The sequence below is a fragment of the Myiozetetes cayanensis genome, unplaced genomic scaffold (assembly GCF_022539395.1).
Source record: "Myiozetetes cayanensis isolate MyiCay16 unplaced genomic scaffold, myiCay2020 scf2-11, whole genome shotgun sequence".
NCBI classification, from domain to species: Eukaryota; Metazoa; Chordata; class Aves; order Passeriformes; family Tyrannidae; genus Myiozetetes; species Myiozetetes cayanensis.
Window position 1 is genome coordinate 69,618,076 of NW_026087411.1, and position 24,862 is coordinate 69,642,937.

The following is a 24,862-nucleotide window of genomic DNA, read 5'->3' on the forward strand; positions in this document are numbered from 1 at the left end:
TGTGAAGTCCCACACCCAGGGAGGAATAACCCCATGCACCAGTACATGCTGGGGGCCAACTGGCTGGAAAGAAGCTGGCAGAAAAGGACCTGGGGATCCCTGCTGTCACTAAGGTGAACATGAGCCAGCAATGGTGGCCAATAGCCTCTTGGGCTGCATCAGGAAAAGCATTGCCAGCATGTAGAAAGTGGTCCTTTTCTTCTGTGCAGCGCTGATGAGGCCACAACCGCAGTGCTGGGTGCAGTCATGGGCTCCCCAGTACAACATGGACATACTGGAGTAAGTCTAGTGAAGGGTCACTAAAATGACTAAGGGACTGGAACATCTTTCATATGAGGAAAGGCTGAGAGAACTGGGACTGTTCAGCCTGGAGAAGAGAAGGCTCTGGGTGGGATCTTATCAGTGTGTATAAATATCTGAAGGAAGGGTGCAAAGAAGATGGACTTCTTGGTGGTGTCCAGTGAAAAGACAAGAGGAAGAAGGCACAAACTGAAATACAGGAAACTCCATTTAAACATAAAAATTAATTTCTATGATGAAGGTGGTCAAACACTAGAACAGGTTCCTCTTGGAGGTTGTGTAGTTTCCATCTTTGGAGGTATTAAATATCTGATTGAAATAGTCTGTGAGTGACCTGCTCTAGTTGGCTGCTTTGAGCAAAGGGCTTGGCCTAGATGATCTCCAGAGGTCACTTTAAACCTTATTCTGTAATAGATGTAATTTTTTTTAATTTCTTAAAATCTTATTCAGATTTGACTGAAGTTTCTGGAAATTGCTGTGATCAATCTCTAGCTTGCATTGCTCAGTGTGGTCTGGTCACTGCATCCTGCAAACTCTGCATTTTACCCTCTCTTGAACCAGCACTTGAGTCCTCCCATGCTCACTGTTCAGTCCCTTCAGTAAAAAGCTGAGATTTCCCAGTGAAGTTATGCTAGCTTCCCAAGTTAAACACCCCTCTGGTATGTTTGTGCTAACACATGGCGTGCAAGGACCTCTTGTACCAACTAACTAAGCGTCATGAGCAATCTACCAGCTGCACACCCACTATGCAGGCATCCCTACATCAGTGAGTGCTTTCATTGATTTCCTGATATTTCTGCTGCCTCTGCCAGTGACTGGAAAACCCTGGCTTATTAGCAAAATGTCTGCTTTTCTTCTAGTCTGCCTTTTGATGCAAGTAGACAGGCAGGACTCCACATGACTTTGGTGCTGCTTCTCAGTTTAAGAGATGCAAATTTCTGCAGCCGGAGCTGGAACAGATATTGGGGAAACAGCCTTTTTTCAAGAACAAATAGATTTGGAAGAAAAATGTGAAGATTATGGAGGCTGCAATCCAATGTAAAGCCTAAAAGCCAAGATAAGAACAAGTGCCATGTGAAGAAGAAGAAAGGACTTTTTTTTTTTTTTCTCACAAGACACAATGTTCAGTTTAGTGGTTCCAAGTGTTCATTTTATGAGCATTTTGTTGTGCAGAACTTATGATGGCTCTGCATTCATTATGGAGCGTACTGAGGTCAGACATGGCACTTACCATTCACAGAAGCCTGTGGTGAAGAATACCAAGAACTGGCTAAATTTGAAGAGATTTCTGGGGACAGAGATGCGGATAAAGTCAAAACAGTTGAGATATAGAACCCTGTAGGGAGCTTGTTGAACACACATAGTTAATAGAGGAAGGGGGTTCACTGAATAGAACTGGTGCATTAACATGGTGACCCTTCCTTCAGATATTCATACACACTGATAAGATCCCACCTAGAGCCTTCTCTTCTCCAGGCTGAACAGTCCCAGTTCTCTCAGCCTTTCCTCAGAGTCCTTCCCCTTAGTCATTTCAGTGGCCCTTCACTAGACTTACTCCAGTATGTCCATGTTGTACTGGGGAGCCCATGACTGCACCCAGCACTGCAGTTGTGGCCTCATCAGCACTGCACAGAAGAAAAGGACCACTTTCTACATGCTGGCAATGCTTTTCCTGATGCAGCCCAAGAGGCTATTGGCCACCATTGCTGGTTCATGTTCACCTTAGTGACAGCAGGGATCCCCAGGTCCTTTTCTGCCAAGCTTCTTCCCAGCCAGTTGGCCCCCAGCATGTACTGGTGCATGGGGTTATTCCTTCTTTCTCAAGGTATCTACATCAGCATTCCTTGCCTTTCCTCCTAACAGATTCTCCTGTCAAATTGTATCTATCAGCTGCTGACGAAAGGGAATAGTAAGAGTACTGAAATGTTGGTATTTGGCAAAAGTTCAAAAAGTCATAGGACCATAAAATGGTTGGGTTAGGAGGGACCTTAAAGATCATCTAGTTCAATCCTCCTGCCATGGGCTGGTACACCTTCCACCAGACCAGCTTGCTCAAAGCTCCATCCAACCTGGCCTTGAACACTTTTAGCAATGGGACATCCACAACTTCTCTGGGAAACTAGTTCCAGTGTCTCACCACCCTCACAGTAAAGAATTTATTCCTAATATCTAATCTAAACCTGTCCTCTTTCAGTTTGAAGCTTTTTCCCCTTGTCCTATCACTACAGTTACTTGTAAGAAGTCCCTCTACAGCATTCTCATCGGCCCCTTTAGGTACTGGAAGGTGCTCTAAGGTCTCCCTGGAGCCTTCTCCAGGGTGAACAGCCCCAAGACTCTCAGTGTGTCTTCGTGTGTACAGGGTGCCTGCAGACCACAGGTGCTGCATGTCCGTAACATGTCAAACTCATTGTTCAGAACTCGCCTTACTCATGTGGTTATACAGAAGTCCAGCAGGTTCCATGCGCACATATGGTCTCTAAGCTCTGTGTGTCTTCCATTCATCTATGTATTCTACATGTATGATAGCTATCTAAGGAATGCAGTTACCTCTAATATCTGGAAATGTCATGGAATAAAACCAAAGCACTGCCACTGACTCTGTGCTGAATTCAGGAAGCAGGATTAAACTCCATTCAAATGGAGGGACCCTATAAGACCCCGCATGTTTTTTGCAGGAGACTGCTAAATTTAAGTTTTGTGTGTTGGTGGATATGTCTGTTATTTTTGTCCAGTTACAGCATTTTTGTTTTTGCAGACACTTTTCCAACCAGAACTGCCTTGTCTCTGTTGCCAGAGCTGGCTTTGTAACTCTATTAATGACAACAGTATAGGTGGGAAGGAAAGCATGGGCTTTCTCACAAACAACATTGATATAAAATGTTCAAAATAAGATGGGACTGAATTGGACATAAACCTTATTTACTGTTCCACCACAATCAGCAAAGCCCATTGTATCTCTTATTTCCAGTACATTACCCAGCATAAAAAGATTGTGCAGCAGGAAATACTTGATTTTGTGTAGCTTACTGGAGTCTGAGCACCTCAAATAATGCCAAAATGCCCAGACTGGCACAGCTTTCCAGAAAGCTGGCACCACCTATTTCCCCACCGTCTCCTCTTTAAGCAGCTCTTCAACTCAGGGTGAAGTTGTGCTGTGAGGATAACACAAACTTGACATCCAGCCCTGAAATTTTCTTGTATCCAGCGTTTACAGTATGTCTCGAAACTACAGTTTGTTCTTGTACTTTAGCAAATACTTACTGCAAATAGTTAGCTACCATTCATCGTTTCTATGTCCCACTTACCCGCAGTGCCCAATATTTTAGGTTCCTCTTTGGATATGAAAGAATCCTTTCATCTGCCCTAAATGAACAAGAGAGCTCTGCTGTTTGATACAGTCTGGATTTCTGGCAGTGAGAAATCTGCAATATGGAGAAACAACACATATAAAAATAGGTTATTGCACAAAACAGAAGAATTTTTTTTAAAATCTGACCTAATATTTACACAGATTTTGTGATGGGACATTGTACCTCACAGTATACAATGTCAGTTCCACGATGTGCTGCAAAGAATTACCAGAAGGCAGTCTACCAAACACAACACAAGGTATTCTGGGTCAGCTTCCAATAATCCCAGACTTCTTTTGCTGATAAAAACCTGATGATCTAAAGACATACTGCATCTTTAAAAAACAGCCAAATGTGAACACATCCTGCCAAAACAGATATGTCAGTAGTACATGCCAGCAGAACTTCTGCCAGTATAAAACTTTCTAGTTCAAACAAGGCCAGCAACAGCAGCAACAGCAGTTACACAGCCTCAGGATGCCTCATGAGCAGTGCTCCTGGTGGCTGCTTGCGCAGTGGCAGCAGTGCAAGAGGCAAGGGGAGAGCCCAGCTGCCCTTCTCCTCCAACACCCAGGCCAACATGCATCATAATCTGTATCTCCTCTTCTGTAGGCTCCTGTTGCCAGCCTTGTTTGAGCAAGGCAGTCTTATGGCTGAAGTTCCTCTAGCGTGAAGTCTTGATATTCGATGGTTAATCTGCAGAAGATTTCTTCTTTGGTCCAGTTACATTGGCATTACGCAGCACTTCTCTCTAGGCTGCAACTGTCCATCTTTTCTTACTCCTCCTGCAGCCCCCTCTCTGCAGCACTGTGCCCGTGCAGTAAACCCAGCTTCCAGTAGGTAATTTTCTGCTAAATGATAAAAAAATGGCATCTATGCTCTGCTGGAAACAAAACAAGATCTCTTTCAGATCTCAGACTGATCAGCAGCACAAATGTAGGGTTAGACCCAGCTGAGACAGGTATGAGCTTCATTTTGGCTGCTGTGAGTGGAAGTTTTCTTTAAATTTTTTGACAAAAGATGACATACTTCAGTGACAATCACTTTGCAAATACAGCATCGCTTTTGCAGGGGAAAAAAAATAATTATTGATAATTATTGAACCATGCACCAGTACAGGCTGGGGGCCAACCTGCCGGAAAGCAGGTCCTGGGGATCCTGGTGTACAACAAACCCTCTGTGAGCCAGCAGTGTGCCCTTGTGGCCAAAAAGGCCAATGGAATCCTAGAATGCATTAGAAAGAGCATTACCAGCTGGTCAGTGGAGGTGATCCTGCTCCTCTACTCAGCGCTACTGAGGAAAGCTTTGGGAGGAGCGCTTTGCAGAACTGTGTGCACTTCTGGACTCTACGGTACAAGAGAGGCATGGAGCTCCTGGAGGGGGTTCAGTGGAGGACTACAAAGATGATTAAGAGACTGGAACACCTCTCTTATGAGGATAGGTCAAGGGAGCTGGGCCTGTTCAGCCTCAAGAAGAGATGACTGAGAAGGGACCTTATCTATGTACATATCTGAAGGGAGGGTGTCAAGAGGATAGAGCCAGTCTCTTGTCAGTGGTGTCAAGCAATAGAACAAGAGGCAATGGGCAGAAACTGATGCACAGAAGTTTCACCTGAACATGGAGAAGAACTTTTTTACCGTGTGGGTGACTGAGCACTGGAACAGATTGCCTGGAGAGGTTGTGGAGCCTCTGTCACTGGAGATATTCTAGAACCCTCTCATCACAATCCTGTGGGGATGTGCTCAAGGATGGCCCTGCTTGAGCAGGGAGGTATGACCAGATGGCCCATTGTGGTCCCTTCCAACCTGCCCCATTCTGTGATTCTGCAAAAGATTTTCATTGATTTTGCTGACACTAAACTCTCCAACTGGATAAAAAGATAAAAATGCAGGTAAGGGCTGAGAAGGCTGTGAATCAAGGCACAGCATTTCCTGAAAGAAGAATGGCATGGCTGCACAAAGTGGAAAAATGAGGAGAATGTCATCTCAGGCATTGGGATCATCTTCTCTAGGGAAGATGTGATTTGCAGGAATAGTAGGAAAGTGAAAAGAAATTAAATATAAGACTGGCTAAAGGGTAAAATTGACTGCTGGGGCAAAAATAACTTTAAAATTGTTTTAACTACCAGAGTCAAATGCTTAGAAATAATCAAAGTGACCACTACATCATGAGTACAATTCTTACACTCCAAATTTTTATAGCTCCAAAGAGGTATGTACATGAATTTATGAAAATCCTTATTTTATTAAGTAGGTGTTATTAAATTTTTTGTAATTTCAGGTATGAAATAGTCCTGATTTTTGAAAATAGGAGTTTGGAAAGTTTATATCCACTAGGATCTAAAATTTAATTTCCACTGAACTCAATTGTATTTTCTGCAAATGTGAAATCAGGGAATTCAGTTCCTACTATTGTGATACCTGACTTTGAGTGGTATTTTACAAAGAGTTCCTCAAGGATACGTCTCCAGTCATATTTTTATTCATTACCTTAAAATAGGAAGATGGAGTTTGTTAATGAAATTTGCTGATGACACAGAAGTGGGAGACATTATTAATAAGGAAAGGAATGGCAATATGATACAGGAAGACCTGAATAACCTTGAGAACTAGAGTAATAGAAATGGAGTGAAACTTAATAGTGCAAATTGTAAGCTTGTGCCCTTCTGTACTAATACAAATTTCTGTCATAAGCTGCGAGGTCATCAGTTCAGAGACAGAAATGTGCAAGTTGTGCCTGGAAGTGCAAGTTAACCACTGGCTTCAGATGGTAAGGGGATGTGAAAAAGGCAAATTTGATCCTAGGGTCTACTGGGTGAGGTATTTCAGTATACAGTGCAAGTGAGTGTCTGGAGGAGGCAGTGCTGAGAGGTCCTCTGTAGCTCACTGTCATCCAGAGCATCCACATTCAGTAGAGAGGGTCTGAGGCTGCGATGAGTGCAGAGAAAGGTTGGTGAGACTGACTCAGGGACAAGCCTATCATGGCGTAAGGCTACAGTAGCACAGCTTGTTTGTTCTGCCAAAGGGAAGGGTGAGAGATTCTCTAAAGAAGATAAAGAACAATTTATGCTAAAAGGCAATGTTGATTCAGGAACAAATGAGCATTATTTGACCTGGAAAGATCAGAATGCAAATTTTTAAAAAGATTTAAAACCACTGGAGAAGTAAGATTCTGAAGACTGGAGGAGTCAAAAACCAAACTATGTTAAGAGCTGTATTAAAGTTGTATAAAAAGAAGGGGTTGAGGTAGTTGCCAGAAGTAGCTGGAGCAGAGATCCAGTTGTCCCATTCAGTATTCCTCTGAAAAACTTTGAAGTGATTTAGTAGCCATTCATAAAAAACACAAAAGTAAACACCCTTCATTTCAAAATGAGCCCTGCATTAGCATGAATTAGATAATTTTTTGATTGGTGTGCCATTTCATTTTTTTGCTTGCTAATATGAATAGAAGTACCACTACTAAGGACAAGATGAATACCTGTAGAATTTTGTACTTCCGGATACAGAGCTAAAAAACCCCAAATATTATTTCTCCCTCAGATATCATTGAAGTTATTAGAGCATTACTTTTCCCAGTAGATTGTTTGCAGGTCAGTCGCCTGCCTTAGTCAAAGAGAAAAGCTCAGGAAAAAAGGGCCACGTAACACTGGGAGCCTTGAAAAGAAAACAACTGGTTTTGCTCTGTGTGTGTGTATGAGTCTGTGTGTTTTCTCTGTTATGCTTTGTTGTGCAACAGCAATAATCTCTATTGCTTTGTAGTATACTCACAATAAATGGCTTTTTAGATTGATTACATGCCTCAACTTTGCTTTGGCTATTAATCAATCTCAGCAGCTGTTTATTGCTTTGTACATTACAAAGCAATAAAGATTATCCTTTAAAGAGCTGTTAATGCCTCATGGAAAAGTTTGAAAACCATTATTTTTAGAAATAGTACTGCTGATATGTAATTTTCTGGCTTTTCTTTCTTCCTCCCATGTTATTTTAAGAGAGCTCTGTGCTTGTGAAACACACAACCAAGTGTCTACCATCTCTGTTGCTTCTTTGAATTCCTGTCCATTGGATCACATTTCTTTCCTAAATTGCTAAACACAGTGCTTCATTGCTGGCAGTGTTTTGTGTGATGGTCCATGTTCATCCGAAGTCAGCAATGGAGTTTGCATACAAGGGTACCATCTGCAGAACATACCAGTATCAGTACTATTCCTGTTCTTCCTCAAATTTTTTTTTTTTAATCAAGTACGAGTTTTAGGGTTTACCTACACTGAAAAGTGAAACAGTAAAAGTCTAACAATGTATTTAGCAATGCAAAGGTCTCTGTGTGGACACTTCTATTCCATGATAAATAAACTAAGGAAAAAGGTATTGTTTGTTATTTTGGAACACAAACCTTCCTGTGGGGATTGGTACTCTCCTACATACAAAAATATATTTCTACTTGTAGAATTACATTGGGAAAAACCCACTTTAATTTCTGGCAGCAGCTGCAGCTCAAATATTCATAGATATTTGAGTGATATTTGCGTGACCTTATCACTGTTGCAGATATACAGTCTTCATAATTGTGCCAAGCCCACCTCCTTTTGCAACCCTGCTGGCCTGCTCAGCACCACCTCTGAAGAAAGGATGGGCTGCTCTATATTTTTACAGCTGCTGTTTTTCATCACTTCTTGTATTCTACAACCTGCCCCTGAGCACAGAAAGGAAGGATTGGGTGAAAGAATTATTTTTCCTTCTGTCCTTGTTCCAATGCCTAGCAAACCACAATCTGTCCCATCCTTTCTGTCTTAGGGAGATTTATGGTCAATGTTAAACCACCAGCTTAGGTTGTGCAAGCTTTTCTGTGGTCTTCTGTCAGTGCAGTCTTCAGTCATGATGTAAGGAAAATCATTCTGGTGGTGAGAAACTGTTAAATTCAGTTATCTACTTTCTCTACTTTGAGTATCAACATAAGTCCAGGGTGTGAGCAAAATTTTATAATCATTACTCTCTCCTTCAAAATTGGCTGTTATCTGCTCATTCTTATCACAAACACTAAGACCACCAATCAACCATCGGCTGATGCTGAACTTAGTTCCAATCTCATTGCCATTAATAATAAAAATGAAAGAAATACCTGTAGATAAGTAGAAATATCTGACATAATTGTAGTGTAACCTAGAACATTGTCCTGGTTTCAGCTGGGATAGAGTTAATTTTCTTCCTAGCAACTTTTGCAGTGCAGTGTTTGGGATTTAGGATGAGAATAATGTTGATAACACAGGGATGTTTTAGTTGTTGCTGGGCAGTGTTTCCGCTAAGTCAAGTAAGGCCTTTTCTGCTTCTCACACCACTTCACCAGCAAGTAGGCTGGAGAGCACAGGAAGCTGAGAGGAGACACAGCCAGAAACAGTGACCCAAACTGGCCAAAGGGGCATTCCATACCATATGGCATCATGCCTAGTATATAAACCATGGGGAAAGCTGACTGGGGGCTGCTGCTCAGGAACTGGCTGGGCATCAGTCAGTGGGTGGTAAGAATTTCACTGTGCATCACTTGTTCTGCATACTCTAATTCTACTTTTTTTTAATTTTACTTTTTTCCTTTTCAGTCCTATGAAACTGCCTTTATCTCAGCCCACTTTTTTTATCCAGTTCTCTCCACCATCCCACTGGGGTGGGGAAGAGTGAGCGAGCAGCTCTGTGGTATTTAGCTGCCTGACAGGTTAAACCACAACGAATGTGCAAAAGCAAAGAAGAGAAAATAAAATGGCAAAATTAATTTGGTGATAGGAAGCTTATCTGAGGATAGATGAAATAAAAGGGAAACACAGTGAAGAAGAGGAGGTAAGCATGGAAAGGTGCATGGAATCCTCCTTCTTTCTTTTTCCTTTTAATTGACATCTATCCTAAGGATTTTTTAAATCATCAAAATATTCCTGGAGGATACAATTTCACATTTTGTTAGTAGGTGAATGCAGCCCATTCATGTTATAAGTCTTCAGTTTTGTAAAATTAGTTACAGAATTAGATCCTGTGGACTGACACATGTGAGAGAAAAAGACTCACTCATCTAAGAACAGCTATTTTTAGTAGGTGTATCAAGTGGAATGGATAAATAAAGTAGGTAACATGCCGTGATGAATTTTCCTGGTGAACCTCATGTACAGCATCTAGAGAACTTACTGTAGACAGAGAGTATGTAGTGGAAGATTACTTATCTTTTGAGACATCAACTGCCATCATCCCTTTTTCTGAGAGAGAGATATAGATATATAGATATAGAATACAGGCAGTGCAAAGAATTGCGCTTAAACGATACAAAAACTCCCATTCAGCAAGGCTCAATAGAATCAAAAAGGCCAGCATTGCAACATGCTGTGAAATGTTAATAGCCAGTGGAACAATAAAAAAACCCCTGAAAATAGCCCCATTGTAGATGTAATAAGATTTTTCAGGTATGTGTAAATCTAAATACACTGGAAGTAGAATAAGTACAAGTTGCTAAAACCAATACTACAATTATGGTCTAATTTACCTTAATTTCCACAATATGAATACTTTAAAAGTACACCTCTTATTTTGAAAGCTGAGGTTATGTTTCTGATGATAAACCATGGACACAGAAACTGTATTTTCATCACGCGAGGTAACATGGCTGTGGCATTGCTGGCTCCTGCAGCATCACTCAGCCTTGTCCAGGCAGGACATGCTGAGGAATCAGATTAGGCTATTGACAAAGAATTGCACAGATACATTTTCTTTTGCTATTCCCAAGGTGGCTATGAATTCCTATTTCTTTACTGCAAAAATCAGGCAGGCATCTTGGCATCAAGTGACTGAACCTTATTTGCGCTGCACCACTAGTTTAAAAGTGACGAAGTCCTTCACACATTAGAAGGATTTGGCACAGATTCAAGCAATGAAAATTTGTCCAAGATGTTTAATCTCTGTCAGGTACAGGAGGTCAGTTGGTAACAAGACTATCATTAAGTGTACTCCAGAATCATGCTAGAAAAATGACCTTTACAGTGTAGCATATGTTTAAACATAATCGACAGGCAGAAAATAAGATAATCACACCCTACGGGGTCTTGCAGCTGCAAGACCAAAGCTGGGGTAAATTTGAAAGGTAGGCATATTTGGTTGTATAGACAGACTGTGAGAAGCAGATGAAACTGAAGGTGCAAGAAACAGCATTTGCTGGGTGGAGAGCTTTAAAAGCTCCAGTATTGCCTTTAATTGTCTTCTTTTGTCACACCACTTTTTCAGGCAGTTCTTTTCTGCCTTTCAGCTCTTCACTTACTGCTTCTGGAGCAAGCCCACACAAGGAGCTTTGTTCAGTAAGCTCTCAAGTACTTTCTAACACTCTCCAGCTGTGATACAAGAACAAAATAATATTAGTAGATGTAAGAAGCAAATAAGGATCTCTTATTGTACAGCTGCAACCTTAAGACTAAAAATATGTGCCAAAAGATGACCTACTGCCAAGCTAAATCCAGCCTGTTGTGCTTTATGGTACTGTAGTGTATTGACCAACAATCCTCCTCCTTCCTCAGCTTCTGGTCATCTTTAGGATTGTGTTGAACAACAATTGTGTCTTGTATGGAACACCATTTTACTAGTGTGTTTATACATCCTCTCACATTATGAAAACTTGGCTGTGACTGGATGCCAGGGTGTTATCAGTTTGCAACTGATAGATGAACCAAACAAATGAAGCTGAACAACAAAGGATGGGTTCAAAGTGAAAAGTAAGGATGTATGGTCACTAAAAGAAAATTTTCTAGGTTTATCATTTTCAGAAAACAATTGTTGTAAACTTCTCAGATATTGAGGTTTTGCCTTACATCGGGGATATGAAAGGAAAAGCATTTATGAAGAAATGGTAGACTTCACTCCTGAAGCAGCTGTGCTTCAGAATTTGGCCCATTAAAATTTGACTACTGGTTAGCTAATCAAAAGGGCATTTTGGAGTCATCAAGTTCAATAGAGAAACTCTCTCTTAGTTCTCTGCCAGCAATGTCAAACGCTAATAAGAAAATACTTGTTAGTTCCAGGAAGTTCTGTGAGGACCCTGATCCCTGAATGATATACAAATTCACTTTGTTAAAAGCAATGTGTTTCCAAGAAAAGGACACACTGCAAATTTGAACTGCAAATTAATGTGGAATCTAACAAAAAAAAATGCATAGGTGTGCTGGTTCTGGCTGGGACAGAGTTAATTATCTTCATAGTAGCTGGCAAAGGCCTGTGTTTTGGATTTATGCTGGAAACACTTTTGATAACACAGGGATGTTTTAATTCCTGCTGAGCAGTGCTTACACAGAGTCGAGGCCATTTCTGTTTCTCATCCCACCCCACCAGCAAGGAGGCTGGACGTGTACAAGAAGTTTGGAGGGGACACAGCCAGGACAGCTGACCCCAACTGACCACAGAGATGGATATTCCATACCATAGGGCAGCATACTCAGCATGCAAAGTTGGGGGAAGAAGGAGAAAGGAGGGGATGCTTGGAATGATGGTATTTGTCTTCCCAAGTCACTGTTAAGCATGACAGAGCCCTGATCTCCTGGAAATGGCAGAACACTTGCCTACTCACGGGAGGTGGGGAATGAATTCCTTGTTTTGCTTTGCACACGTGTGTTCCTTTTCTTTCACCTGTTAAACTGTTTTTATCTCAACCCACGAGTTTTCTCACTTTTACCCTTCCCATTCTCTTCCCTGTTCCACCATGGGGGAGTGAGTAAATGGCTGTGTGGGGCTGAGTTGCTGGCTAAGGTTAATCCATGACAACAGGAATTAAAAAAAACAATAGCCCACTCCACCTTATTTTTACAGAGAACTATTAAAAGAATGAAAGCTGCATTACACACTGTAAATTAGTTTTATAAATCAGTCCAATAGTGAAACTTGAGAAAATAAATTAACCACTTACAGGCCATCATCACGCAGTATTTCTTAGAACTCACAGTAGACAATAGAGACTCTGCATCACATCCTTTGAAGGCCAGTACAACTCCAAGCCAGAAGTGGAGTGTGCAACTGCAGCTGTGATTACTCACTGTGTCACCTTCATTCTAGTTGAACATGAGGACTGAAACCTTCCTCCAGCAACGGCTGACAGATGGAGATCCACTGGGTGATGGCAGACGATGCAAGCAGCAGAGCCATTCCTCCCTCACTTCACTGTGCAAGATACCATGATTTCTACCCCATGCTTCCATCACCAAGCTTGTGTGAAGCCTTGACAGGATACTCAGAGATGGAACAGCCCTGAAGCAGGTCCTGAGGCCCTTGTAGAAGAGAAATTCTGTGCTACATGGGCAGATACAGCTTTTGTGGATCTACTTTGCAACAACAGGTGTCCAGTTACTGGTTAGTAAAATTCCAACTGACTAAAGTCAGATAACAGCCAGAAAGATCATAATCTACAACACTGTATGGATTCTTCATAATTTTATTTTGCAAGCAACAGAAAATAAAATATCTTCACAAGTTTTAAACATGACAACAGCTCTTTAAATAAGCTGTATTTTGGAAGATTGCTCCACACCTTTTTCTATTGTCCATCCTCATCTTTCCCATCCCTGATTCAAAAATCATGAATTCACCCCCCCAGACCATAATATCAGATCAAAGACTCTTCATTTTTCTTGTGTCTTTTAATGATTTTTAAGTATCATTCCACTTTTAAGCCTTCGTACATTTACAATTTCATCTTTTCTCCAGAAGCACAAGGCCAGAGACACTTTTTTCCTCAAATAAAAACTGAGAATCTCATGCAAGTCACTTGACCTTTTGAGCTGGTACATTAATAACTATGATAAATACAGGAGTCAAATGCAGTCCCTGATAATGGACTTAGCTTGGGACACCACATTCTCCCTAACACAGATCTTTGGTGACACTTCCTACTTGACCTTGCACATTGCTCCATCATGAAGCAACTCAAGAAACTGCTGCTGAAAAGCCACAAGCAAGGGACAGAACTGAAACCTGGGCTCAGAATGCTGCTGCCACGCTCCCAGTAACTTCCCTAATGCATGTTAATGTGAACTAATACATAGTTAGTCCAATTTTCAATGCAGCTTATATTTATTTTTCATATAGAACTTCTGACTTCCTTTTTTTCCACTGTAGAAATTAGAAGTTCCCACTTAAAGAAAGGGAGTTCATTTACATCAAAATACAAACTGTTCCACAGTGGTAATTAGTGGTGTTTGGAAAATGGTCTAACTTGGAATGATCCCAGATCAAAACTGCAGAGCTAACACGCCTGTCCTTAAGGGTCTTTAAACTGTGTTACTTTGTAAGGTGAAGATAAAACGAACATCGTCAGATAGGTTTTCCCTCTAAATAGAAGGGGCAAACATCCTTACTTTGTTTTGCAAGCAATAGACAATAAAATATCTTCTCAAGTTTTAAACATTCTCACTGCTGTGAATATTTGTAATTAAAAGCAAAGGAAAGAAAGAACATGTGGTCTGGGAACAATGAAAATAAGCCTTCATCTCAGTAATAAACCATTTAAAATATTTTGTGTCAAATTATGTTTTTTCATCCCTAGCACAAAGGCTAGATGCAATAAACAAAAAAACTCCTACTAAGACAGACAGCTAATTGCAATAACATTGTGAGGCTCAGGGATTTAATTTAGGGTGCTCCTTGGGCTCACCTGGAATGTGCCACTTAATTACCTTCAATCTTGCAGGTATACATGGTAAAAGATGTTCACCTGCTGTACAGTTTTTAAAGAAATGGTCAGACTGGTCAGTCTTAGCTGTCCTATTACAGTGTCCACTGAGATGCGGCTAAGCATCTGGAGATGATGATGGACACTGTGCTTGTATACTCTCTGATAACGGAGATAATTGTGTCCCTGGGTTATTCTCATGTAACAGTATAAAGTTACAAACTTTTCAGTACGTGCATTGCTGTTCATCCGAAGGAGGGGGTAGAGGTGTACAGCCAAAGCCTAGTGTCTGCCTAAATTTTCCTCCACGTTTAGGAAGGTGAGCAATACTGCAGTTTATAGGCAGTTGTTATCTCTGAGATAGTAGTGATGTGAGGAGTAATAAGGCCTTGTATAAAGGAGAATTCACGTCATTAAAAAATTACCTGTTTTTCAAAAGTTTTAAGGAGGGGGGTGGTGGTGTTGCTGTATCCCATGCTTTTTTTTTTTTTTTTTATTTGAAGTATAGAAATCTCCTGCAAACATTTTTCCTTAAAATTTCTTATGATTTTAATTGGTGTCCAACAGTCTAAGGGTTGCAGTTAATGGGGCTATACCTGACTGGCGACCAGTCACCAGCAGTGCTCCTCCAGGTTCAATTCTATGGGCAGTACTCTTCAATATAATTAGAATATAATTAGAATATAATATATATTTTCTTACCCCAAAAATGCTTCTGTCCTGAAGCAGATTTAGCCTTTACAGATCCTCTGCAGTTTCATAGATACAACATCTCCCCTAAAACAGGTTTGTTGTCTCTGCCATTTTTCTGCAGTTGGCCAGGTCTGTGAAATTCTAAGAAGTTATACAGTATCTGGGAAGGCTAAATCTGCCTATCCACTTTAGGACAGCAACATTTGTTGTAAGAAAGATGTATGTTGATATTTTTTTAGTAAGGTTTAAAACCTTTTCATCTTCCGTTATATTTTAGTCCCGTTGTTTGAGGCTAAATAGGATTTCAGTTGAAGTGGGTTTACCAGTCAGCACACACCGGTGAGTGACAGATTCCCAAAGAGATTGCCCAACCAGTTGACTCTGTGGCTCAGTTTCTATTCTGGTAAACTACTCAGAGGCAGGGTATTTAGTTTGGGTTTTGGCTTGCCACTGTTCATGTTGTTAAATAGTTTGACTGACACCTGACACAGCTTTGGCTCAGACCCCAGCACTAACCAGGAAGGATTTCCACTGGGCACCTTGGCAGGTTCTTACTGCAAGAAGCACAAAATGCAGCCATGCAGCACAGAGATATCCATGGGGAGATATTATGAAGTCAATCACCCAGAGGAATTTTTTTGGTGGGTTTTACTTGCTTTCCTTGCTTTTCCTTGGGGTGAAATTGTCACTCCACTGAGGTGAAAGACTTGCTAGGGATTTTAGTGAGACCAGGATTCAGCTGGTGGACCTGGATACACTTCAACTCATGGTTGCAACATACCCCATGCTTCTCATGTCTGCATGGAGCCTAAGTGTGCAGTGTGAAACTTCTGTGGTCTGTGATACTGGGCATCTGCCCTGGAGCACAGAGGTTTGACTAAGGACGACCAGGCCTCGAACACAACAAAAAATGTTCCTTCCATTCCTCCTATCTTTTTGCATTTCAGAAGATTTTATGATATTTTTCGTTTTTCCTACCCCCAGAGGAGAATGGCCTGCTGAGCAATAATTCCGTTTTGGTAACTCATCCTAGCAATTTCCAGTAGCAGCATTTCTTGTGTGTGTAGTCGCATTTATACTGAAGTAAAGAATTATCTAAATACACCATATTTTAAATAATTTCAATTGATGCTGTCAATTTTTATAATGGATGGTAGAACAGAAAAACAATAGCCCATCATTGTACCAATGTAAAAAATTAGCTGTGATAGGGTGAAAAATTGAGCATTTTTGCTATGATTTAAGACATTGGAGACAAGGTTTTTCATATAAAAAGTAAAATTTCACCCATAAATCAGTAAAAGCAGCTTTTAGACATGTGCTCTATACTTTCATTAATAACACTTTTTTATATTGGTTGAGTCTCTTTCGGTTTTGTAATTAACTTATCAAGGAGTAATGGTCTAATTTTAAAAAGCTGACTGGATGACAGAAATACTATTTGTTCTAAATTGAAAATATTTCAGTATCTGCCAAGATTAGATTTCTTTAAATTACCCTTTAAAAACATTGATTTCTAATACCGTATTTCCTTTTCTCAGTAAAATAGAAATATATGGTCAGAGGAAGCTGTTCTTAAGGAGGCATTGCTGAGAAACAAAGCCATTCCAGTAATATTAATCCCTCTCCAATGAGCTGCCAAAAATAAAGTCTCCATTGAATGCTACAAGTTTGGTTGGTAGTCATTTTTTATCAGCCACCAGACTGAGAATCTGAAATTAAATGTTTAGCAATATTTGTATAAATGAAGAAGCCCCCAGCTCTATACCTTGACATAACTAGGGCACTCTAACATAATAACTTTCTCAAGATTAATTCTCCTCCAAATTAGTGCCTGATAAAAACATATGGCATGGTGTTTACCAGGAGAAAGAGCTCTGGTCTCCTACATAAGCTTGTTGCATTCATGGCATAAGACTGATGCCATTTGAATGATGCCAAATAATGCCCTATGGATATTTCATAGCCTTTAATCAAAGCAAGATCAAGCTAGATGTAACATCTAAAATATCCCGTACTTGTGCTAACCTCAAATTATGTGGTTGATATTAGAACCCTCATTAAAGTCATTTACTCTGTTTGGAAAGTAGAATTTAAAATGTCTGTACTTGGCCAGACCAAAGATCTTCGTGGCTCGGTTCCCTTTTCCCCACAGTGGCCAATTGTGGGTGCTTATGAAAAGCTCATTAGACATACAGATTGATTCTTTCCAGGGCATATCCTGTAGCTCCCAATAATTCCAAGCTGGAGATTTCTTTCTAGACCACTGCATAATAGTCTTCAATAGGCTTGTCTCTAAGATTACTCTGATTCCTTTTTTAACCCTTTCCCATTTTTATTACCATAACACTATGTGTATTCTACATTCCATTCTCCATTATGGGAAAAATTACTTCCTTGTGTTTTGATATGCCAAACTAGAATTTTACAGACTTCCATTCAGTTCTCTTATTGTGAGAAGCTGTACATGATCGTTCCCTATATGCCCTAATACCACTCACCATTTTATATATTTCTTCCATAGTATCCTCTCACATGCCCTTTCTCCAAACAGAAACATCTTGGTCTGTTTACTTTTCATTTACTATCTTCTCAGATGGAAAGGTTTCACAGTCTTGATCATTCCTCTTGCTCCTCCTTGTAACATAGAAAAATACAAGATAGAGAAAAGTAGAGTGCTATGCCAATGTTTTCCTGTGTAATCTCAGTTTCCTTCCTTGTGGTTTACCTTTGAACTTTGACTATTTTAATCAAACTGGCCAAAAGGATTCCATGGCCTCTTTCTTGAATGGTAGTGATGTTCAGAAAACGTTAGCCTGCATGGAAAAGTTAGGCTTTGTTTAAGTTAACCTAATTTTGCTAGCTTTTTTCTCATTCAGCAATTTGTAGTGTCCTTCTGCAACACTTTACAGCTGGCTTTTGATTTTAGTATCCCAAAGAACTTATTGTAATCATTAAGCCTCATCACTGTATCATATTCTTCACCTTTTCAGCATCACTTAGTAATAAAAGACCAATAATAGTGAAATTGTAACAAATCTTTATTGTGAAGACAGTTGTATTTTTATCCACTGCTGCACAACTTTTAAACAGTTACTAAGCCACAGATTTTGTCTCTTGCTTCATCAGAAAGTTAATTTTTTATGAGCCTTTACTGAGGGGCCTGGTCAAAAGTGTTTTGAAAACCAAATTGAACTCCTCTCAGCTCCTTTTTTGCTTTCATACACGCATCATAAAGGACTCTAATAGATTTTTGAAGTACAACTTCCCTCTGATAAAGCTATATTGACTCCTTTTATTCTAGCCACTTACTGCAACACTAGTTCTAGTTTTGGTTACAGTTTTAGTTTATTTTCTTGATACAGAAATCAGCCATACTGGCTTATGCTTACCAAAAATATCCCAAAGTCTCCATGCTCAATTCTTCTGTTACCCAAGCCAATTCAAGCGGCACACCACAAAAAGCAATGCAGCAATTTCATATTTCAGCTACGCTGGAATTCAAGAATAGATACTGTCAAGTCCTGGCAATTTCCACAATTCAGTTTTATCAATCTGTTCTAAGAGCTTTTTCAGTGAGAGATTTTAACAAGTTATCTGCATTTCTGCATAACCTTGTGTGCTGCCCCTGCCCCCTTGCTGTGTGTTGGTACTGGCTTTCGTGGGGCTGTGTAATCAGGAAAGGGACCTGCCTAAGCAGAAAACAAACACTATGCCCCCTCCAAATCAGCTGGTTTTGCCAAATAGGGTGGCTGATCCGTCTGTATGTAACTGTAGGACCACTTCTGCTGTTGGCAGGTGTGGGGCATAGTGGAAGGATACAGCAAAACTGATTGAGACCAGCCTAGGCTAATTGTGAAACGGCATCCTGATACTTGAGCCTGAGGCAGTTTGCTGTCATTATCATTTTACTCATTTATGTGCATGAGGGATTTCCACAAAACCCCATGCCAGCATAAGATTTAATGATACTGTTGAGAAAGGAGATGGAGTGATGGTCTCTGAGTGTGTAGGAAGCCTCTCTCACCAGCAACATGACATACAGAGAATGGCTCCTTTTGCCATCATGGGTACAAAAGAAATACATTTATTGAAGAGCTGAGACAAGTGGGAACTCTGCCCATCCAACTACCAGTTCAAGCAAGATCAGATGAGACGTTTTGAATGGGATTTTTTTTTTATCAGCATCTTCCTGAAATCCAAAATAAGAACTGAAATTCACCTTAGCAGAGCTTTCAGAGGTTATGTGGATACAGAGAATAGGCACTCTAGCAAAAGTCTCATTCTACTTTGTAAATGTTTATGTGATTTCAGTTGCAAAAAGAAACACTACTCTTCCCACTTGCCTACAAAGGGGTTCTGCATTAGGACTATCTGTAAATATCAGTTAATCTCTCATTTCTTCTTCTTCTTATAGGTCTGTGTATATATATATATATCTATCTTTCCTTTAAATCACATATGCAAACATTTATACTTCTAAATTATGTAAATAGAAGTATAAGTGATGCTTGCAGAGAGGGAAGACTTGAGTATACTAATAAAACTTCTTTGATGGACAATAATGGGAGTACACGAGAATATGAGGGTTTTTCGTTGGCAAAACAAGACCATATGCAGGTGGGCTGTAGCATATCTCAGCCAGAGTGTTTTAGATCATCTTAAATGTGCAGAAGGTTTTAATGGAGCCTCAGATTCCTCTACACACTGAACTCTTCTCATCTATTAGGCCCGTTGTAAGGCCCTGATGAAGCTCAGCTGCCCACAGTTGGGCTGTGTCCTTTGGGCTTGCAGGATACTAGAAAGTCATAGTTCAGTAGAAAGAAGGTTCATGAGAAAGCTCATCAGATCTACTGCTAGTAATGTTGTTAACTTGGGAAAGCACTAAATGGAGTGGGACTTGGTCAGAAGTAAATATTTAATTTCTGTATCCTGCCTTGTTATTCCCACGGTACACCCAGAGATCTGTGTTATGATTTTTGTCCCTAGTGCAGGAAGAATGGTGTTCCTGAGCTGAGGGAACAAAACATTGCTCAAACTCCACGTTCCTATCAGGTCTAGGGAGGAAAAGTCCCATAATCTGCTTTCTCGGTTTTGTTAATGCTCTTTCATCTTCAAATACATTGTTAAATTTCTTAAATTGTGAAAATACATTCAACAGTTATGATTCAAAAACATTTTGCATTTTTTGGGAGGGGGAGGGCAAACTTGGACTTTTGTGATGGTACAGACAGATGGTGTCCTTTAAGAATCTGGTGAGATTATACAGCTTAGAAAATCTATTACTTTAAGTATCTAAAAGAATACACAGTTGCTGAGGTTTTGAAACTGCTCTGTCCTAATATCACAACATTCTTGCAGTGAAGGTTGATCCCATTTATGGTCATGTAGTGTGTGTCCAGATAAACACTAAAAGTGTAGAATACTGGTTTTACAAACAAGGTAAGAACAAGGACTCCGTGGCAATTTGAGCAATGGAGAAACAATTTTGCAGATAGATTCCTGAATCACTGACATTTTACATTTTCTCTCAGGAATATTCCAGTAAAATCTCCTAAAGTAATCCCTAAAACCACATGGTATTTTTAAATGAATATATGAATAAAATAAAATAAAAAAAAGAAATCTGTATTTCTGTAACACCTAGGAATTCTAGACATGAATGATAACCCAATCATAATAGAAATTACTCTAAATATGAAGCAATATGACAGTGTTCTTGGTCACGAAGGTTTTGCAATTTAGTTATTAGGAAAAAGAGAGGTAGATACAGAGAGAGAAAGAGATGGTATTTATGAAGATGTGGCTACTATAGTAAGTGTAAATCCCAGAATCTCTGCAACTAAACTCTGGCTATGATAAGCCTGTCCTGACAGATACTTTTGGAGAGTGACTGAAAGAAGGATAACATTTAAAATGGCCTACCTCACATGTTTGTAAAGGATAATTCAGACTTCAAGACTAGTGAGGAAGAAAGCATTTTGAAGCATGAGTTGAAACTCAGATAGACAAAGTATTATGGAAGAATTATCAGAGCAAAGATAGGAACCAGCTTCCTTGAAAACCAGGAGAGGGAACAAAGAGCTTCTCCAACATCTGAAACCAATCTTTCATTAATAAAGCTATGGGATGAGAAAAGTCCAAATAAGTTTCAATTGTTCAAGAAGACTGAACTATTTTAGGGATAACTGAGGGGAAGAATCATCCAGTTTTACACACTGCATGGATATTAGGACCCTGAGAAGACCAAAGGTAATACATGAATGAAGAGCTGATTAGTCATCAGTCAGGATAACTTGCAAGAAACACATACAGCTGTGGTTTGTTTATGGTAGGAGACAGAGAACATTATCAATGAGGTGGATAGGTCAACTGGCCAAGATTTTAGTTTGGCCAGAAAACAGATCTGGAATGAAGAGGAAAATGTCTTATTCCATCCATGCACATTCAGTTAGCAACTAAATGTTTCTCATCTAAACTAGATGCAAAGCTGCATAAATGTAACCTCTATATACACCTAAAGGTGTTGAGACAAAAGAGGCTAGTGTGTCCATCAGGTCTCTTTCCACTGAGCTATGATCCTGATGTATTCAATAGCCACACCTGCCTGACCATCACTGCACTACAAACCAGACTTAAAAAGGAAAGAGTAGAAACTGGGAGAGGAGCTTAGAGAGAGTGTGCAGGAATTGCCTACTATTAATTGATCCTGATTTAGAAAGCTACAAGGCAGTCTTGAACTGACAGGAGAGACTTCAGCATCTTGTGGTTTAGGTCAGGCTGGGCTAAATGCAAACATTAATTATTATGCAATAATTGGATATGTGGGAAGGAGTGTGGCTATTTATCACCTTTATTAAAGGGTGATTAATAATGCAAAGGACACTACAAAGTTACAGATGAGTGGCTATCTCTACTTCCCCTTTCCTTGCTGACAGGACCAGCGGTTGTCAGTAATCAGGATGGACTAGACTTCTCAATAGGTCAAAATCTGCCCTCCGGAAGTCCAGCGTAGAGGTTTTATTGTTGTTTCTCCTTGAATCTCTGAGTATTGAAAATTCTCTTATTTCATGATCACTATTTCCTAGGTGGCCTTCAACCACTATATCTCCCACCAGCTCCTCTCTGTTTGTAAACAGCAGGTCTAGCGGGGCCTTACCCCTGGTAGGTTCATTTACCAGTTGATGAAGGAAATTGTCCTCTATACACTCCAGGAAATTCTTAGACTGTCTCTTCTCTGCAGTATTGAGCTCCCAGCAGATATCTGGCAGGTTAAAGTCACCTACAAGGACAAGGGCTGACAATTTTGAGACATCCGCCAGCTGCTTGTAGAATAATTCATCCTCTTCATCATCCTGGTAGGGCGGTCTGTAACAGACACCCATGATGATGTCAGTCTTGTTGGTCTTCCCCCTGATTCTGGTCCACAGGCACTCAACCTTATCGTTGCTGACCTCAATGTTAACTTGGGAAAGCACTAAATGGAGTGGGACTTGGTCAGAAGTAAATATTTAATTTCTGTATCCTGCCTTGTTATTCCCACGGTACACCCAGAGATCTGTGTTATGATTTTTGTCCCTAGTGCAGGAAGAATGGTGTTCCTGAGCTGGGGGAACAAAACATTGCTCAAATTCCACATTCCTATCAGGTCTAGGGAGGAAAAGTCCCATAATCTGCTTTCTCGGTTTTGTTAATGCTCTTTCATCTTCAAATACATTGTTAAATTTCTTAAATTGTGAAAATACATTCAACAGTTATGATTCAAAAACCTTTTGCATTTTTTGGGAGGGGGAGGGCAAACTTGGACTTTTGTGATGGTACAGACAGATGGTGTCCTTTAAGAATCTGGTGAGATTATACAGCTTAGAAAATCTATTACTTTAAGTATCTAAAAGAATACACAGTTGCTGAGGTTTTGAAACTGCTCTGTCCTAATATCACAACATTCTTGCAGTGAAGGTTGATCCCATTTATGGTCATGTAGTGTGTGTCCAGATAAACACTAAAAGTGTAGAATATTGGTTTTACAAACAAGGTAAGAAGAAGGACTCCGTGGCAATTTGAGCAATGGAGAAACAATTTTGTGGATAGATTCCTGAATCACTGACATTTTACATTTTCTCTCAGGAATATTCCACTAAAATCTCCTAAAGTAATCCCTAAAACCACATGGTATTTTTAAATGAATATATGCATAAAATAAAAAAAAAGAAATTTGTATTTCTGTAACACCTAGGAATTCCAGACATGAATGATAACCCAATCATAATAGAAATTACTCTAAATATGAAGCAATATGACAGCGTTCTTGGTCACGAAGATTTTGCAATTTAGTTATTAGGAAAAAGAGAGGTAGATGCAGAGAGAGAAAGAGATGGTATTTATGAAGATGTGGCTACTATAGTGAGTGTAAATCCCAGAATCTCAGCAACTAAACTCCGGCCATGATAAGCCTGTCCTGACAGATAGTTTTGGAGAGTGACTGAAAGAAGGATAACATTTAAAATGGCCTACCTCACATGTTTGTAAAGGATAATTCAGACTTCAAGACTAGTGAGGAAGAAAGCATTCTGAAGCATGAGTTGAAACTCAGATAGACAAAGTATTATGGAAGAATTATCAGAGCAAAGATAGGAACCAGCTTCCTTGAAAACCAGGAGAGGGAACAAAGAGCTTCTCCAACATCTGAAACCAATCTTTCATTAATAAAGCTATGGGATGAGAAAAGTCCAAATAAGTTTCAATTGTTCAAGAAGACTGAACTATTTTAGGGATAACTGAGGGGAAGAATCATCCAGTTTTACACACTGCATGGATATTAGGACCCTGAGAAGACCAAAGGTAATACATGAATGAAGAGCTGATTAGTCATCAGTCAGGATAACTTGCAAGAAACACATACAGCTGTGGTTTGTTTATGGTAGGAGACAGAGAACATTATCAATGAGGTGGATAGGTCAACTGGCCAAGATTTTAGTTTGGCCAGAAAACAGATCTGGAATGAAGAGGAAAATGTCTTATTCCATCCATGCACATTCAGTTAGCAACTAAATGTTTCTCATCTAAACTAGATGCAAAGCTGCATAAATGTAACCTCTATATACACCTAAAGGTGTTGAGACAAAAGAGGCTAGTGTGTCCATCAGGTCTCTTTCCACTGAGCTATGATCCTGATGTATTCAATAGCCACACCTGCCTGACCATCATTGCACTACAAACCAAACTTAAAAAGGAAAGGGTAGAAACTGGGAGAGGAGCTTAGAGAGAGTGTGCAGGAATTGCCTACTATTAATTGATCCTGACTTAGAAAGCTACAAGGCAGTCTTGAACTGACACGAGAGACTTCAGCGTCTTGTGGTTTAGGTCAGGCTGGGCTAAATGCAAACATTAATTATTATGCAATAATTGGATATGTGGGAAGGAGTGTGGCTATTTATCACCTTTATTAAAGGGTGATTAATAATGCAAAGGACACTACAAAGTTACAGATGAGTGGCTATCTCTACTTCCCCTTTCCTTGCTGACAGGACCAGCGGTTGTCAGTAATCAGGAGTAACATTAATTGTGCTGGTTCGAGCTACACAAGCTGTCTCTGTTACTGCCCTTCAGATTGAGGTAGATGAGTTTTATGAGGTAGAGAGGACCATTCAGTTTGGCTGATCTTTACTGGTTGGTGGTCTATTCTAAAGCATTGCTTAATGATGGGTATAACAAGTCACTGGGCAAGTATTCTTGTATTAGGTTAGTTCTGCTACTTCTACCAATCATGTTTCTCGATAACACTTACCTGATTTTGCTTTACCTGACAGAAGATACATCTCTGACAACTACATAGCAAGATAATG

General features: G+C 39.9%; 1 protein-coding gene across 5 annotated transcripts in view; it reads right to left on the bottom strand.

The window, feature by feature from the left end:
* Positions 1-24,862, bottom strand: part of ARMC2 (armadillo repeat containing 2) — a 97,906-nt gene that overhangs the window by 64,697 nt on the left and 8,347 nt on the right. For 4 of the 5 annotated variants that reach the window (XR_007628872.1, XM_050314833.1, XM_050314829.1 and 1 more), the window contains exon 2: positions 3,606-3,722. The gene's annotated coding sequence lies outside the window, so the exon portion shown is untranslated. Of the gene's footprint in view, positions 1-3,605; positions 3,723-18,409; positions 18,512-24,862 lie in introns of all 5 variants that reach the window. The other variant, XM_050314830.1, reaches the window with a different exon arrangement.